Below are 18,246 nucleotides of genomic sequence, written 5' to 3' on the forward strand. Positions count from 1 at the left end.
TCACAGAGCCGTCGGGAACTGTGTTATTTGGAATGAAAGTACAATACATATCCCCAAACATCACGCAAACGCCCCCTTTTTCTCCCAACAACATATCTAACGCCATCTGATTTTGTACTGCCATTAAAGATGTTGGACTCAACTGTTCAGCAAGCCCTTGCATTTAATGACAGCACAAAGATTAAATGTATACGAGATTGTGGACCCTTTAACGTAGTCCAACTCTACACCGCCATAATAATCAAAACACTCATCTGATTTACCTGTTTCACTACGTTTGGTTCGCTTCACCGTGGCCTGTGATGGTGGAGTCGCTGGAATGGATTCAGGTCTGTCTCTGGGCAATTCACTTATAAGAAAAATCACAGTTACAATAACCACAGTCACACCTAACACTACTGTTTCTCTCCAATTCCCCCTCAACCAGCCTAGAGAAGTTGACATGAGTTAAATGTAGATAAAAGGCTCGTCTGTTTACATCTCTCCCTCACAGAAGGCTTCTCTGCAGAGCATCAAATCTGCATGGCAAAGTGACACACTTCAGGTGATCTTCATCCTTGGGAAAAGTGGTGTCAACTATTTCCCAGTCTCCTAGTATTTGTGCCTCACACAGAATCACAATTCTATCGCTGGACTTCCTCTGCGCTGTCACTTTTGGAGCTTGGCACGCTCTCTCCATCCCTCAGGTTCTCATGTTCCAACGCTGCTGAAGATTTAAGGCAGAGCACGTCGTACACCTTAGTTGTCTTCCTCAGCGTCAACATTGAATCTCTCATTTTATTTAAGATTTTACTGTGGGAAGTCTCCTCTTGATCTCCTGGAAGCTCAGTAGCACAGCTCTGTGTGCGATGTCTGCTGTGCTGAAGATGATCTCTGATCCTCCTGAAGCCTCTCTCCTGGCCTCAGCTCTCATCTTGTGGACGATCCTCTCAGCCACTCCTTCTCGTCATGGCACCTCACGACATCTACAGATTAAAAATAACACTCCTCTTGCCACATGGCTTTCACCATGTGTCAACTCCCCAATGAGCCATGCACAAGAATGTTGCACATTCTCTCTAAAACAATCTCCAGGGTTTCCCACTTGGAGCAGCCATACTCCAACCTGTAACCCTGTGTAAAAACATTAATCAGCAGTGACATGTTAAGCTTGTTTAACTTGTTTAACCTGGAAGACAAATCTGTTAAATCAAACTTCACATTTGCAACCAACTATAGATCATGAGAGTGATAACGTACTCAGCATAACAGACAAGTATCATGTGCAGGTTTTCTCCAATCATTAAATCACTATTATTACCATAATTTGTCCCAAATCATGAATCATCCCAATTTATTCCACAATTTAATCTGTGACTTTCCTTAAACAATGTCACTCCACCCATTTTATCACTATGAGTTCAATAGTGGCAGGCTAATGAGCCCATATTCAACTATTCCATAAACACTGCATCCCTTATTTGTTTTCTCATGTCACTTGTCTGTTTTCTGCTGAATCCTCTACATGCACTCTTAGGAAAACAAACATTAGGAGCACACATGGATTATCCTGGTGGGCAGCCGTCGGCCATCCACATTTCAGAGGTGCCGTAAAAGACCATAAAATTAAGCCTGCTGTAAAAAGAATGACACTGGTTTCAACACAGGAAATTTCTCACGTTATTCACATCGTCAAAGTAACCTTCAACATTTTCCCAACAACACAGTGTAACAGCATCACCAACTCATAACCTGTAGTAGAGAAACAAACACCAACCAATTGTTCTGTTAGAAATCACATCATCAAATCACATAAAGAACTGTAATGCTGTAGAAAAAAGAATGCAAATGTTAGCGCTGCGCAGGTGTGTACACACTTTCTCACAGTAACTTCTGTGAGCAACACACCCCTGGTAGATTCACAAACATAGAAAATGGCATTTAAAAGTTAAATCGTCATGCAACCTCAGATGTTGCTGTCATCTTTCTGCTCCTGTAAAAGAAACACATAAATTCATCCACCCTTTTATCCTGTCTGGGTGGAGGTTAACCTTGAGTCGTGGTCAAGTCTTGTCAGCTTTTACCAGTCAGTCAGTTTGTTTTTATTTCCATTCATTCATTCATCCATTCTTTCTTTCTTTGCTGATAGTGGAACCTGTCGTCGCATTTAGTTTCCACTCTCAGCAAAATGACGTCATTTCAAAAAGAAAAAGAAAAACTTTAGATCGGATTACTTCGCTGAATCCTTTTTAGGGAGGGACTCTCATTTTCTAATTGTCCCAAATAAGTGGCTTTCTCCAGAGCCCATTTTAATGTGGAGAAACTCACTTGCAACAATTTTCCCAATGACGTGTAGCACTTTTAATTCCCGACGTGCAGATCTGCTTAAAGAAAAGAAATTCACAAACAGAAATCAGTGCACTGTTCAAAAAATAAAAATAAAATGAAAAATGATAAATAAAACTGAAAAACAAAAGAAAAAGAAAAAATACAGAAGCCCGGTCTTAAGACTTGTCACAGAATATTCTTTCTCTTATAGGTGAGAAAACACCAAATGTAAAACTTGGTGCCATGGTAAAACCTTCCCCATACTTCAGAAACAAAAACAAAAAACAAAACAAAACAAAAACAAAAAATCTGCTAGTTTCACTCATTTAAACTCTGGCTGCAGGATTCTGTTCACCCCTGCTATCATGTTCCCCAAAATAATACTAATTCAGTCGTCTATGTATCAGTTCTCAACCCACTCAATAAACCAGACAGGATGATGGTAACAGTATTGCCTACTTAAAATTGTGTTTGATCTTCATTACATGTGTGTGTGTCTGTGTGTTAGTCGGGTTAATACATTTTCTGTTTTTATGTATCCTTTTATGTACCTTCCCCCTTTTTTCTGAAACAAAACTCCGTTCACTCCAAATTTTGTTTCAGAAACATCTAAATGAAAAACTCTGTCATAGTCAGGCACAGCTAAACCACAAATGCTTGCAGGTTACCATAGGCAACCACGCTGTGTTGTCAACCCCTTCTACAAATACCCTCTTTTAATGTGTAACACTTTGTGTATGATTTTTTGTTATCTCTGGTGCATATTATCTGCATGTGTGGTGTCACCTTTCCATTTTTCTAACAGTACACTTGCATACCTCAGTGCTTGTCTTCCTCCCCCTTTTGTGGTGGTCTGGACACTGTGTCAATCCTCCACTTCCAGGCAGTCGTTTGTCTCCCCGGATTCCTTAACCCAATTTGATTGCCCACACTAAAACAGCAGCCTCAGCCCTCTTCTGCTCCTTTTCTTCTCTCCCACTTTTCAGTCCAATGGCAGTCAGTTTTTTTCAGCTTTGTCCCGTGTCTCTCTTTGTCCCACTGTCTCTTTCATTGCCATCTTGCTCCAAACATGGCAAGTGTCAAACTCAGACAGTCTTCTCAAAAGTCCTTCGCACACAGTGAGGTTGCAGCTTGCTGGAAACGCATCTCCATCCATCCAATCTAGATGGTGGTTCTTCTCTTTCTGATGCCGTTTGCCCACAGCGCTGCTGGACCTCTCTGCTCAGAACTCTGGTATTGTCTCTTGGACTTCTGTCCACTGTTGATGTTCATGCTTATGCTTCTGGAACTGCACTCGGTGTCTTCAGGGAGAGATCAGCTTCCTTGGAGCTTGCTTGTTCAGGATGAGGACAGGAAGCTGCAAAACAATTCAGCCAATAAATTCTGGCTGGGTGTTTCTATTTTTTCTAATGATTTTAACCTATAATTTTCTTCCGACTGCTGCCCATGGAGAATTGATCCAGGTCCGTTCCCCACCTGTAATCGACAGACTGAGAGACTTTCATTATTCACTGTGACTGCATATGTTTTCATCACTCCTAAAGCAACACATCTCTACTTATTTTGTTTTAAACTCTGACTTTAAACCCCAAAAATGAAATTTTTATTTGTTCTTAACCGCAAACACAAAAATCTTCTTGATGTTGTTAATAATTATTTTCATCCACAACACTCCAAATTATGTTTTCTTTTGTGTCCAGCAGGGGAAGAAGGTGACCTGTTGCATCACTGCTTCCCCCAGTTGGAGACAATTTCCCACTCACACTTCCAAACTTTTTATTTTCTTTGTTTTCATGATTTTCTTTCTCTTTTTTTATTACCCCATTGTTTTACACCCACACATTAACCTGTTAACTCACTCCTCCAACCTCATCTTCCTTTCACCCCAACAGCTCTCATACAGTCAGCAATCAAATTCTCCATTCATCCTTGAGTACTTAATCACCTTTAAATGTCACTGTTAATTTTATCAATTTATTTATCATTACTTTAACACTAATCCACTGTTTATTTTTTAATTACTTTAGTTCATTTTCTCCTATTTGATCACTACGATTTCTTAACTATTATTTTTCACAGAAAATCAACTAATCTACTTTGTCTCCCTTTTTGTCATCAAGCAATTCACACACACACTCACAGGCTGGTCACTCGCCCCCACCTTTTCTTTCTCTCTCTCACACACACGCACATTTTACTCTTCGTTCGTTCCATGTGTGAACCCACAGTCCCATTCAAACATTCTGCGAGACACTTCTGCTGATTCAGGACAACGCCCTGATCAGCACACAGAGCAGGTGCCGTCCACTTTTATACACCTCAACCTAACTAGGACAATTAGGCTCACGATCTTCAGATCGCGCCACATTTGCCTCACGAATTATTCAAACTGCGCCACGGACTGGATACCGCAGTTTCTCTTCCCCATAAAAAATAAAACCAAATTAAACCCCCCAATTGACTTCACAGTTTGCAACAATTCGCGACACGCCCTCCTGCTGCAATTTCTGCACACCACAAACACACACTTTTAGACACAAATTCTTTTTGTTACTTTAATTGACTCCCGTACTTCAGACGAGACGCCGACTCTAACGGCGCTTTCACACAACTACACAGTCTACACACACTGCAGTCAGTGGGACGAGCCAAGCAGTCGTTCTCTCACTAACAAAGCAACTTGCCCCCACTCTCATGCAGGTTATCAACCGTGACTAGGATCCAACACCTAGCTTTAGTTATTTAGGGCGCCCCCAGTGCCCAGGTCACCACCTCGGCAAATCCCAAGGACGCGTCCGACCAAGGGTGGAGTTGCCAAACTCGGAGCGCACACAGCCCTCAGCTGGCGACGAGGCCTTAAACCCCGCTTTCTAACTAATAGTAACACACGTTTCCTGCTTTAACGCACGGGGACGGATCACACACCGCCACTTTTTCCTAATAACTAAGACGGATCACACACCGTTTCTTTAACATACTGAGTGAATTTACACTGCGATACGTTCAACTTAGTGAACAGATAATTTAGGCTTTAAACAATATGCACGGTTTGAAAATAAACAGGTCATGCCCATCTCCCTTCCAGACCACAGTTATCCAGTTACAAATGTTGAGACCCCCACCCAAACATTCTCTGGGGAATTTCCACTCAGCATTAACTCCTCTCTGTTTTACTTTCACAGTTCAAGTGGGGGAGGGGTCTCCTACAATCTACTCCTAAGTTCACAACACAATGAGGCCTTTATTACATAGAGGGCAGTGTCAATGTCTCTACAATAGTTCTACATTCTATGTTAACACATTTCTAAACTCTAAAATAAGCTAAACATTCCTACACGATCTACGTGGGCCGGGTCCTCAGAAGGTCGGGTAGGCCGGAAGTAAACGGCTGGGGAAATTGGACGGTCCAGCCTTCTGATTAGCGTCACCGCTACGGTGTACATTTTAGGACATCGTTGGGTTTCAGGAAAAAAGTTGTCAGGTATCAGTCTCAGACGAAAAAATGTCAGGTTTCAGACGAAAAAATGTCATGGAGCCACCTGCAGGAAGATTTTCTCTCTGTCTGATAGCTCGTGTTCTGAGACCTGACACTTTTTCGTCTGAGTCTGAGTCCTGACATTTTTTCGTCTGAGTCTGAGACCTGACATTTTTTCGTCTGAGACTGATGCCTGACAACTTTTTTCCTGAGACCTGACGATGTCCTAAAATGTACACCGTACTAGAGCCCTGCTCTTGGCCAGATCACTCTTAAAAAACACTTTTTAATGTCAATGACACTTTTTAACTGGATGAATATAAGATATGTAACTTTGGCAAAAGGTGGTTGCAGCTTCTGCCTTGTGACAGGAATGATGTTTGCTGATTCAGTAAAAAGGACTAGATGTTACAGTCCCTGATAATGCATCAATTTAAATGGAGAGACGCTTGAGGGATGGCTGTTATGAGGAAAGGTAGCCCAGAAACTTTCCCAGCAGCACACATCGTTGTGTGCCTCAACTTTCAGTCTTTTACCCAGGCTAATCTGTCATTTTTTCTTCCTTGGATAGGTTTAGGGATTAGAGATCTGATCTAGATTATCATATCGTCAGTAGTGGACCTTGGATTCATCGGGCGTTTCGGCCATTTTCAGCCTCCGCAAGGCTCCTGCCTACGATAGCCGTAATGCTCCGACAATCCATCAAGCGGTGCGGCTTCGTAGCTTAGCAAAGCCGTACTAAAACATTTGACAGATTTTTGAGCGCCGTGTACCACATACAATCGTTTCGAGGTCAGTAAACACAACCAGAATTCATACATAGGGCACACAGGATTATAAGGGGCACTGTCGATTTTCAGAAAAATCAAAGGATTGATTTTAAGTGTGCCGTATTTTCCAAAAAACACGGTAATAACGACAGCCCGCTAGCATGCGCTACCAAAAATAGTGTTTTGTTGTGTATCTGACGGACGAAAGCTAAATCAGTTCCACACCACTGAAGTTGCAGCATTTTTCCGAACCAATTTCATTCAACGATCTACTTTCGCTCTTCTCATTCCGCGTCGCCGCCATGTGCGTATGTAAACAAAGGCACTGTGCATGCGCGTTTTACCCATATTCTATCACGATATTTCATTTTCTTATCATTGCCCAACATTACACCGGTATTATCGAGAACGGTATGATATAGCCCAGCCCTACCCTGGAGTGTGTCACTGGTTTATGTTAAATTGTTATTTCTCTTCTTCTTTCTTCTGTTTATTTTTCTACAGTTTATTTTCTATTCATTGCAACTGAGAAATAATACTTACCTCTTTAGCATTTATGGAGCCTCACTTCTTCAAAGGGATAGAAGGGATGATATCATTCATGAGGAAACATTTGACATATGTTTCATATATTCTATACCAACAAGTCTTTTACAGTAGAATAAATATGAACAGACAATCACTTTTTGGTACAGCACCGGTCCAGAGTCATTTTGCTATCCAGGCTGGGCTGGATCACCCAAAGGGCATGCTGGACACTTGCCCAGGGGGCCATGCACAGTTGGGGGCTCATCCAAGAGATTAATGACAAAAAGATCAGAATTATCTCAAATATTAGATGTTGAAAAACTATTATCAAAACATAGAGATATTCCGTAATGTGTATTCCACATGCACCTTTCTGCCCTTCACTGCTGAGGCTGATGGTCTCCCTCAGAGTCAGCTTGCTAGTGGATATGATATTTCCAACATGAATGAAGCAGCCAAGACAGGAAATGGCAAAAATGGGGATGTGTAACTTTTATAAAACTGCCATTTTTATTCAGTCAATTCAGGATGAAAACATTGACATTGACATTACAGTTTCTGAGATCTTCTGTGTGATGACATGTGAGCTAATCCAGAGGTTAGCAACTCACAATATGACGTCAAAGTCTAACCAAATTTAAATGAAGGAGTCAGGCTGCCCTCATCAGTACACACCCTGCTGCACCTCACTACCATAGAAGCAAAAATCCAGGAAATATTTCTGTTTTACCTGCATTATTAGTTTATTTCTCACTTTTGTTTTTAACAAGAAAAAGGTGCCTTTTATTAGTGGACACATCCCAAATGTACTTTTTTGTGATAAAAGCTTCCTTTGTCCTACTTCATTGTTGTTTAAGCTCTCATCCAAGAGTGGGACTGTGGTACTGTCGGGAGGTGCTGAAATAAGGAAAAAGAGGAGGAAATCGTCAGGAGAGAAGACAGAGAGAGAATGAGAGAAGAAGAAGACGACAACGGCCATGTTCATGTACGAATATGTGCTAAAACTGACATTAAACATTATTTTCATTTTAAAGTACATGAAAAACACAGCGTTAATATTATTTAATATAGGGTACTTTAGAAGTTTTAGTTAAATACTACTGTTATGGTTTCATTTCATTCACGCTATTCTGTGTACATGTATGCACACATTGCAGTATGATATGTCTGATTACTGAAGAAAAAAGCAAAAACAAAAGAGTCTGATCCTCCAAACATGGTGGTTAGGGTTTCCTGTGTTTCTCTGTTTCTTCCTCTCTATGTGTTTGATTATTGTTTGGTTGAAATTGTTCTTAAACTCTGAAATATGAGAGTATATTCTTTAAAGGTGTATACCTTACAGGAGGCTGTAGGGGGAGCTGCTTATTCAGATGTTCTCATATTGCACAAAAGACTTATTGGCAGACATCTCTCCAATTATCACCAGGGGCCCGTTCTTCGTACCTCGCTAAGTAAGTTAGCTGGATTTGATTGTTGACGATTTCGCGTGATCTTGGATCGTTCGGTTCCCCGAAGCTCATCCTGGACTTGCTGTCATAGCAACAGATCCGTAAGCGTAAACCTGCTCGGGAGCAGGCTTACTTTATGTAAACAGGATTAGATCGCGGCCACTCAGGTATGTCCGCTCCATTTATATGAAAGCAACAGCGATATTTTACCACTGTTTTACCATAAATAAATATTATCAATATAACTAAAGATAATGCAGTACTTGATCCTTTTATTGATTTCACACAGATACATACAGGTCATTTCCTAAACAAAGGGAAATGTACTATTAACCCTCTTAACCCGTTTGTGCCCAGATTTTTTTCAGAGTTGTAAGGCATATCATTTTATCAGTTGAGTCCCTCTGAATCATGTTATGTATTTATTTTTTCCATTTTGTACTTTTTTTTGAAGAAAATAGCATTTTTATGACTGGCAACAATTGTTGCCAGTAGTCACACAGCTTGTCACTAGGTCAAATGTCACCTAATAATAATAATAGAGAAGTAATAATAATAATATAATAAGAACAAAATAATAATATAGTCATAATAAATAATAACAAAAAGGTGGAGCCTCAGGTTCCCCCTGTATAAAATTCAAAACATCAAACAATTTGAACTGATTTCTTTATTCTCAATTTTTTTATACTCAAAAACTCAACAAACATTTTTTTCTTAGAACCTCTAAAAACATATATACATATATAACATATTTCTTCCCATACATTCCATCATCTTTCATGCATGTTCTACTCAGTGTGGTACTTCTTGAAGCACTCCACATGTAGTGGCACATCACACTTTCCACACGCAAATGATGTGCGTCCGCCGCAGTTCTTGCATCGCTTGTACCTGCTACCAGTGTTGCAGGGCCAGTGGTTCAAATTATCAAACCTGGTGGCATCAGTTATCGCCACCGCCATTGAAGATCTTCTGCCCTGCCTACTTGGCTTTGTTCCATGGCGCAGGAGGAGGGTCTGGGCTACCAGCCTCTGGAAGGAGAGGAGATCCTTCTCCCCGCTTTTCCAGGACCTAAATGAATGACAAAACAAGCATGATAGATGCATGAATGTGCATCGTTTCATCCTTTCTACAACGTCATGCCCCATATGTAGAATGTTCTGTAAAAGCAATATCACACTTGAGTTTGTGATGTTGGTCTGGATATCATCACTGTTGCTCTTGTCGACCGAAGAGCACTAGCGATGACCTCGAGTCAAACATCACCAACTCGATTGTGATATCACTAAATAACATACAGCCTTGTGTACCTGTAATAGCACCAGCTGTTCACCATGGCACTGTTCAGGGCCCAGCTGAAGCATGGCCACCACCACTTCTTGGACCGGATGTTGACTCTGTAGCGGCTGACAAACTGGTCATGCAGGTCCACTCCTCCCATGTGTGTGTTGTAGTCCTGGATACACTTGGGCTGTCTGACCTTGTCCATAGTCCGCTTCTGTTTATTCCATCTCTTCGCCTCAGTTTCGGTGAACTCCCTCTCCATGTTCAACACCACGGTGACCACGCTGTTGTCATTCCACCTTACAATCAGCTTCTCTGCCTCAACCAGATACTCAGCATCTCCTCTGGGTGTCTTCTTGAAGGTCTGGGGTGCTGTGAAGGGAACGTTATGGAGCTGAGTTTGTCGCATCGTGCCACAGCTGCCATAGCCTCTCAGGGTCATCTCATCCACCAGGGACAGGGTTGTGAAGAGGTTGTCGTGGTAAAACTTGACTCCAGGTGGCACTTCAGCTTTCTCTGCCAGGCCAAGAACCACACTTGGACCCTGACCAAGTCCAGTTTCCACCAGATGTGTGTGGCTTCCTACATATGGCTCCATCTGATGGACAAACCCGGAGGAGGATGCTAAGCTCCATATTTTATACCCAAAACGAATAGGCTTCCCTCTAATAAACTGTTTGCACCCATGCCTTCCAAAATACTCAATCATCATCTCATCTACTGCCACATGTTCTGCTATCGGGATTGTGTTGTTGATGTCATTTAGATGCTTAAAAAGGGGACGCACCTTGAAGAACGGGTCAGCTGTGATCTTCATGTTGTCTACTAAATGAACAGAAGACATAATTTCATCAAACCTGTTCCTCCGCATGGCATCTTTTACAGCATTGTTGCTGACATCACAATCGTCTGACCAGAGAAGACGCCGCCTTGGGACTGTGTTGTATCCACTGATCAACAGAATACCGTAGAATGTAAGAAGTTCATCCTCAGTCAGGTTGAGCGTTTTCCCTTTTTGTTCAGCGTAGAGATTGGACATTTCCAGTGTGACATCTCTGAGGGACTTGGGATAAAATGTGAGGAAGATATCCACTGGATCATCTGATGTGAAGCCAGGATCATGTTCTTTGGGGACATAGCGAGGGATCTGATATTTTTTGTTGGCTTGTGCTGGTGCTTTGGCCGCAATTTTGATTTTTTTGAATTTCCTGTCTTGGTTCTTAGTTTTGTGGAGCATGGGCCCAACAATCTGACTGGTCACATTTTCATTTGTGCCACTGACCTTTCTAGTCTCTGTCTGACTCACTGAGGATGAGCACCCAGGATCATCATCGGGGGGATTTGGCAGCTGCATGTCCGAATTAGGTAGAAAGCCTTCACCTTTGAGTATTCTTGATGGGAGGCGGTTATGGTCACCAGTGGCCTCATCATCAGATTGGTCACTGTCACAGTCTGTGTCATGTGCGTGCATTTCTGACTCAGGCACAACTGTGATGTCCGCCACAGTTTCAGAGTCCTGCAGCATGGCCAGGATCTCTGCTACGGTGTACCTAAGGAAAGGACAACATACATGTTAGCTAGCAAGCGAATTTTAGCTAGCAAGAAAATGATGTATGGTAATGTATAAAAATCCTATACACAGAGGCCTTGAATACCTGTGAATTTATTTAGCTAGGAATTATTCTAAAAGGACTAAAATGAGCCATTGTACATCATTCTACAATTTTAAATAAGTAAATTAGGAGCAATCCTGCAGACAGTGTTTTCCTTTAGTTAGCGACATGCTATGTGCCCACTGGCAACTTTTGTTGCCACTCACAGAAATAAGCCCATGAACAAAAAAATATTTATCCTAGGTACAATTTTTTTGGGGAGGGTTACTCTAGAGACTTGAATGATTAAATAATTATAAATATGTTTGGGGGGAAAGTCATAAGAAATTTATGAAAATTACCTCTTTCCAGGATGATTTGCATCCGCCATGTCTTCAGCCAGAAAGAGCGGGAAGCAGATGATGTCATGCGATAGGAAGCACTTGGAAACGATTTTTTAAAAATCAAAACCTTTGTCTAAGTTGTCTACTAGCATATAAGTGGAAAAAGTTGCATTAGTACCTTTGAGATTTTTTATTGTGAGTCGAAAATGACAGTGATAAACTTTGGCAACAATTGTTGCCAGTGGGGCAAAACGGTTAATGTCCTCCCGATTTCCATACAATTTTGCTCCTCAGGGGTCAAAAATGTCCCCACTTCATTTGACTGTTTTTTAAAGTATAAAGTATAAATTGTCAATCATTTCAGTGTTACATCTTAGTTTTACTTAAGACCAACACATTAACACATAATTTACCCAACATTTTACATTTTAGGGCCACCAGACCTTGTTTACAAAAAATACACCCTGTTTTTTAGCGAAAACAAATTGAGAAAATTAAATATTTAATTGTTTAGATAATTTTGACTATCTGACTAACTACAGAGTGCTGTATGTTGAACTTTAGTGAGAACTTTTTTTTTGAACCATTTAAATTTTTTAAATGGCAGCACATAATCACACTTGTGGTCCTCAGGGGTCAAAAATGTCCCCACTTCATTTGACTGTTTTTTAAAGTAAAAAGTATAAATTGTCAATCATTTCAGTGTTACATCTTAGTTTTACTTAAGACCAACACATTAAAACAAAATTTACCCAACATTTTACATTTTAGGGCCACCAGACCTTCTTTACAAAAAATACACCCTGTTTTTTAGCAAAAACAAATTGAGAAAATAAAATATTTAATTGTTTAGATAATTTTGACTATCTGAATAACTAGAGAGTGCTGTATGTTGAACTTTAGTGAGAAAGTTTTTTTTCAAGCGTTTATAAATTTTTAATGGCAGCACATAATCCAACTCATTGCCTGACAGTTTTCTATATTTTGGCATGGTAGGAACACCAGGGCATGAGTCTGAGTGAAGGCAAACTTTCATGAGGACAAAGGCGTGTCCATATTTGACCCAAGTGCAGGAGGAAGCTCAGGTTTATTCCTCTGCACTGGTCCCATCATGGACAGCTTTCTTTCTGCAGTTGCAGGCCAAGGGGCATATACAGTAAACAAGCTGTTACAGGTGATTGTTTTCTTTTGGAAACCTGCAATGTTAGGGACAACTCGCGTGTCCTGACTGCAGGACAGACTGTTTGCCATCGCACACTAGCATGTTCCATGTACAGCTGGACCTGCATCACATGCTGCCCATGTTTTTATCTCAAAGTTCCCTGGTTTACTTGGATGTTCTGTTGGAGGGGACAGAGTCCTCTGAAGAGGACTTGGTGCTCATACAGTCACATCAGTACCAGGATCTTATATCACAGCAGGAGAAACACCCACTTGTGTTTCAAGTCAAGTCAACACCAACACACACCATACACCTCAAATGGGAGCACGTTTGTGTCATGAACGATGATCATCTATTGTGTCTTTATCAAGAAATTATATCCTTTTTGTGCTTCTATGATTAATCTTGTGTCAGCATGAAAACTTCTCTACCAGACTCAGGATGTCATAAACTGGCCGTAGCGACTCTACTGGATGCACGGCAGTAAGAATCAACACACCCACATATGCCTACAGCTGCATTCGGTCCATTTTTCTTCCTCTCTCGTTGTCCCTCCTTGTTCGTCATTGAGTTGGCTGTAGAGCAGGTCATCTGCTAATTGGATGGTTGTTGGTTCAATCTCTGTGTGCTCTAGTCTGGAGTTCTTACCAAGGTGTCCTTGGGCAAGTTACTGAACCCCAACTTGGTCTCTGATGCATCCATCAGCATGTGAACGTTAAAAAGCAGAATACAAGCAGAATACACTGTGTATAATGCTTTCAGTACTCGAGTATAAAAGCCACTGAAGGAGTATGGGACCTGGCACATGTGCTTGGACTGTGGTAGATCATCTTTCTCTGAGGCACATGAGAGAGTCATGCATCGTCTGTCACTGGGAAGGTTAGAAGACCAGATCAGTGTTTCCTCACGTTACTGCAAATATTCCTCTGTCTCAGCTGACTCCTCTTTCCTGGTTGATTCTTTGTCTTCATCATGATTGAAATGGATGATGTGTAGTCCTCTGACACATCTTCTATTTCAGTTTCACATTCTGAAAATTCAAGAAACTTCAAGAAGCCCAGTCACTTTCTTTCCAAGCTCCTCAGACTACCATGTCCTGGATGCCTGAGAACCTACTTGAACATAGTTCAGATTCTTCATCACTTTTCTTCACTTCATAGCCTTCTTCCACTTCTGCAGGTGGCTGATGTGCTTTTTCAGAGAAAGGGTAGCATGTGCTCTAAATATTGACAATATTTTCTATATCTTCTAACCCTGGATCTTCCTGAACATTGATTCTCCCTCCTCATTATACTAGAGGACAATATGTGCTTTGTCCTACTGGTCTTTGCTTTGCACAACATGGTAAAAAAAAAAAGTATGCTCATCAAGGTATGCAAATCTCCAGTGCAATGGAGGCTTTGGAGCATACTTTCTGTGTATGTATTATTGTAGAGTCTACCTTACAATATGAAGCACTTTGATGCGGCTGTTGTTGTGATTTGGCGCTGTATAAATAAAATTTCATTGAATATAGAGCACCTGCCTCCTCATTTTGCTGCCTGTTGTTGTTGTTGTTGTGGTTGTTATGACCAGTGCTTGACCCCACACATCAGTGATCCAAGATCAAAGATGTTTGAAAGCAGTATGGTGTGAAAATACGGCTCTTTGCAACACTTTGTACTTTGGGGTCATTTTTGTCCACGAGGACCACAAGTGTTATAAAATCCAATAAAAACCCCATAAATAAATCAAATTACTTAAAACTTATTCCAATCATTCATAGTATAGTAATGAATAACTTCTGTTATTTTCAGACCATTTGATGAATAAAAAACACATTTTTGATAGCAAAAGATTTCTTTCGAGGACAAAAATGACCCGTGGACAAATCATTCTATTTCATGTATTTGATTATTTCAGATGTAATTCACAGTTCAGAGTAGTAATTGCAAATTACTTCGTGTAATCAAGATGAGAGACCACGGCTATAAAAGCGAAGGTGGATTTGGGAAGTCTGTCGCAGCCATGTCCTGTCCGTATACGCGAGCCACCCATTGTGGAAGGTGCAAGATTGATAAGGAGAGTTTTCAGAATTCAGCGTATATTGCGGGATAGACAGGATCCTTTAGCTCAGCGCGACAGTGTGCTCATAGAGAGATATCGATTTTCCCGTGAGGGTATTATTTACTTAACCAACTTGTTGACGAGGGGGTGCAGGACCACCACCTGTCTTTTTTTGCTCTGCCCTTTTCTTGGTTGCTGTTATAAACAAACAAACAGATTATTTCAGGCTCTCTTTTCAAGAGACTAAAAGCAATATAAGTGATAAATATTACCATTCTGTAGAATATTCTTATATTTCACTTTTACTTGTTCCCATGTTCTAGTGGGTCCTGTTGTGGCTCTAATGTGAAAGAGGATATAATGTAATATGATATAATAAATCTACCCTACCGCCTACTGGTGTTGGCCAGAGGGGCCGATGGCGTGATATGGCAGCCTGGCTTCTGCCAGTCTGCCCCAGGGCAGCTGTGGCTACAACCGTAGCTGCCTCCACCAGTGTGTGAATGTGAGAGTGAATGAATAGTGGTATTGTAAAGCGCTTTGGGTGCCTTGAAAAGCGCTATATAAATCCAATCCATTATTATTATTATTATTAAATTACTTACGAGTTTAATTTGTCAGCAACTTTCTGCCAGCCCTCTCTCCTTGCTTTTGCAGCCTTTGCAGTGTTCCCTTGCGTTTTAATTAAACTATGAAACTCCTGAAATCCCTCAATCAAGAGTTCTTGCTGCCGAAAAATACCGAGCGTGCTCCTTCGACATTTTCGCCGACCAATCAGAGGGTTGCCGATCAATGTTTCTACTATCGATGCGTAGCCCCTTTTACGACACCCAGTGATCTCACATTACTTCATCCAGCTGTACTAATCGTCAACAACAGGTGTGTTCGAAGAACCGGAATAGCGAGCTCAAAGTTAGCGCGATGATTTGATCTTGGATGTGTCATTTGATCTTGGATGTAGTAAGCGAGGTACGAAGAACGGACCCCAGGATACAAGTTTGCATGTATCACTGGTTGACTTGGCTTCATAAGACAGTGCTGTCTCCTCCCAGCATCCACAGGCGGCTAGGAGGGTTGTAGTACACCAACCAGACGTCCTTCCACCTCCACCTCTTCAATTTGATAGCTTCAGGCTTGAGCCCACCATCTAATACTACGCATCTACAACAAAAGGGGGGATTATTTCTTTTTTACTGTAACATGAAAGTATGAAAATCATTTCCAAAAGGCTGTTAAGTAACCAGTATGATGAAAGTTATGTCTCAGTGATAAATGTAATGATGAACAGAATCAACCATCTGAGATTTCCCTCATCCCTGGATGATTGATGCACAGGCTCTTTCATGTTCCCTTCTCAGGTTGCATCTGGATTTGTTTGACATCTGAAAAAAACAAACCAGAATTATGACTCATTAGTTTTGTGATTTAGAATATTTGTAGACTTTTGAACAAGTGTGCCCTCTAGTGGGCACTTTGGCTGAAGCTGTGTATGTGATGTATAAAAGTCAGATAAACCTGTAAATACCTTTAATTATCTGATACTGATTTTCAGTCAGTTGTTAATCAATAATGTAATTAATAATCAAAATTACTTCGTATAAGAAACAGTGAGTCCAGTGTAATTCATCTTTACCATTTGCAATCTGTTCTAAGAATGAGGCCTTGATGAAAATGATTACCTTCACATCATCTATGACAAAACAACAAAGGCATCATCCCTGTGTCTCCTTCACTGTAACAAAAACAGCAAGTAGGAAAGACTGAAGCCACTATCTCATGTATGCCACCTCACACAGATTTCTGTGGTTAGGAAGTTGTGTATTTAATCATCTGTAAATGTGTGGTAAGAGTGTGGTAAGATTAGTGATCACGTCCAAGCATCCGGTTATTTACTACATCAGAGTGCAAAGATTCACTGCTGTTAAGTCACTTCTGTAGTTGGCGTTGATGTCAAACATCTGCATGTGTTGTTGTTTTGATTCAGAAGTCGGGGCCTCTGCTTCTCTCCTCATTGATCTTTGAAGTAATGCATTTTCTGCCTGCATGTTTTTGCATAACATGGATTTTTTTTTTTGAAAAACTTCAAAAACAATTCATGTTTAATTTCATTTAAGTTTTTTTCTTTAAAAAAATGATTATGTCTTGTTTACAGTTTAATTGGTGGATCTGTGGGTGTGTCTTTGGAGCTTCAACGTGCCAGCTCAGTCTTTAAATTGTTAGTCTGTCACCTGCAAATTAATTTTGGTTTTAGGACATTTATTGTCACCTAGTTAATATTTGAAGAAACCCATAACTGCACTCTGTTTAAAAGCTGATTTCTATGTCATGTGAACTAGTCACATGAACTCCTGTTAACTTTATTTGTTGATGCTGAACTGCAGACGCACACTTTGACTCATATTGATACACTTTATTGGTATACTTTCCACTATTGTCGAGCGGCTTTACATAATATTCTTTGCACTACTGTACATGTATGTGTGTCTTTACTTGTATAAAGTTGTGTGTGACCCTAGTTTGTCCCTGTGCTCATGTTGGTTGTGTCTTTTCTTTCTCACCTTCTCTCAAGCTTGCTTCTGCACCCTGATGCTCCTCAATCAGCTCTAATGGATCTTCTGGGTGAATGAGGCAAGTTGTGTAAAGCACTTTAAGTGTTTTTAGTAGAAGAGCACATGAAAGTTTACACAGCTGTGAGGTTCTTCCTAGAGAACATGACGGATACCATTAAAAAAGAATTTTCAGTGCCATGATTCGACTGTTACTGAGCCCCAAAAACAGAGCCAGATGGTGGGATTCGTGTTTTCAGTATTTGTTTTCAAAGTGCTGCTGGGAAGAGGGGGAGCTGGGTGGGTCTTCTTTGAGATGGGAGAGGTAAGATTTCCAGATGAGTTATATAGTAGCAGGTGTGTAGTTCTACAGAGAAGATAATATACAAAAGTTACTAAAGAGTAAACGCAGAGAAATGAAGACAAGAGACAGAGCCCATTTACTACCATGGCAGGAATACAAACTGGTGGAGATCTATCACCACAGCTCCTAAATGCACAGCCTCTTGATTTCAAACTACCTGCAGATGTGAGTGGATGAGCTAAAGGAAGCAACTCCACACAGAGGTGGAGACCAGAACAAAGCTGCCTCAGACCGTCCGATCTGGCCCAGTCCCTGACTTTCACTCATTTAGAATTTATACATATGACTCAAAAGTCATGCCAACTTACAGGAGGTGACACCATTAGTCAAGAAAAAGGAAAAGAAGCTTTGTTTTGAAATTAACAGAACTAAATAAA

This window comes from Aulonocara sp. 'chitande type north' Nkhata Bay, linkage group LG1 (genome assembly GCF_057382095.1).
Source record: "Aulonocara sp. 'chitande type north' Nkhata Bay isolate Kocher_YH1m ecotype deep benthic linkage group LG1, A_spYH_male_GT1.1, whole genome shotgun sequence".
Lineage (NCBI taxonomy): Eukaryota > Metazoa > Chordata > Actinopteri > Cichliformes > Cichlidae > Aulonocara > Aulonocara sp. 'chitande type north' Nkhata Bay.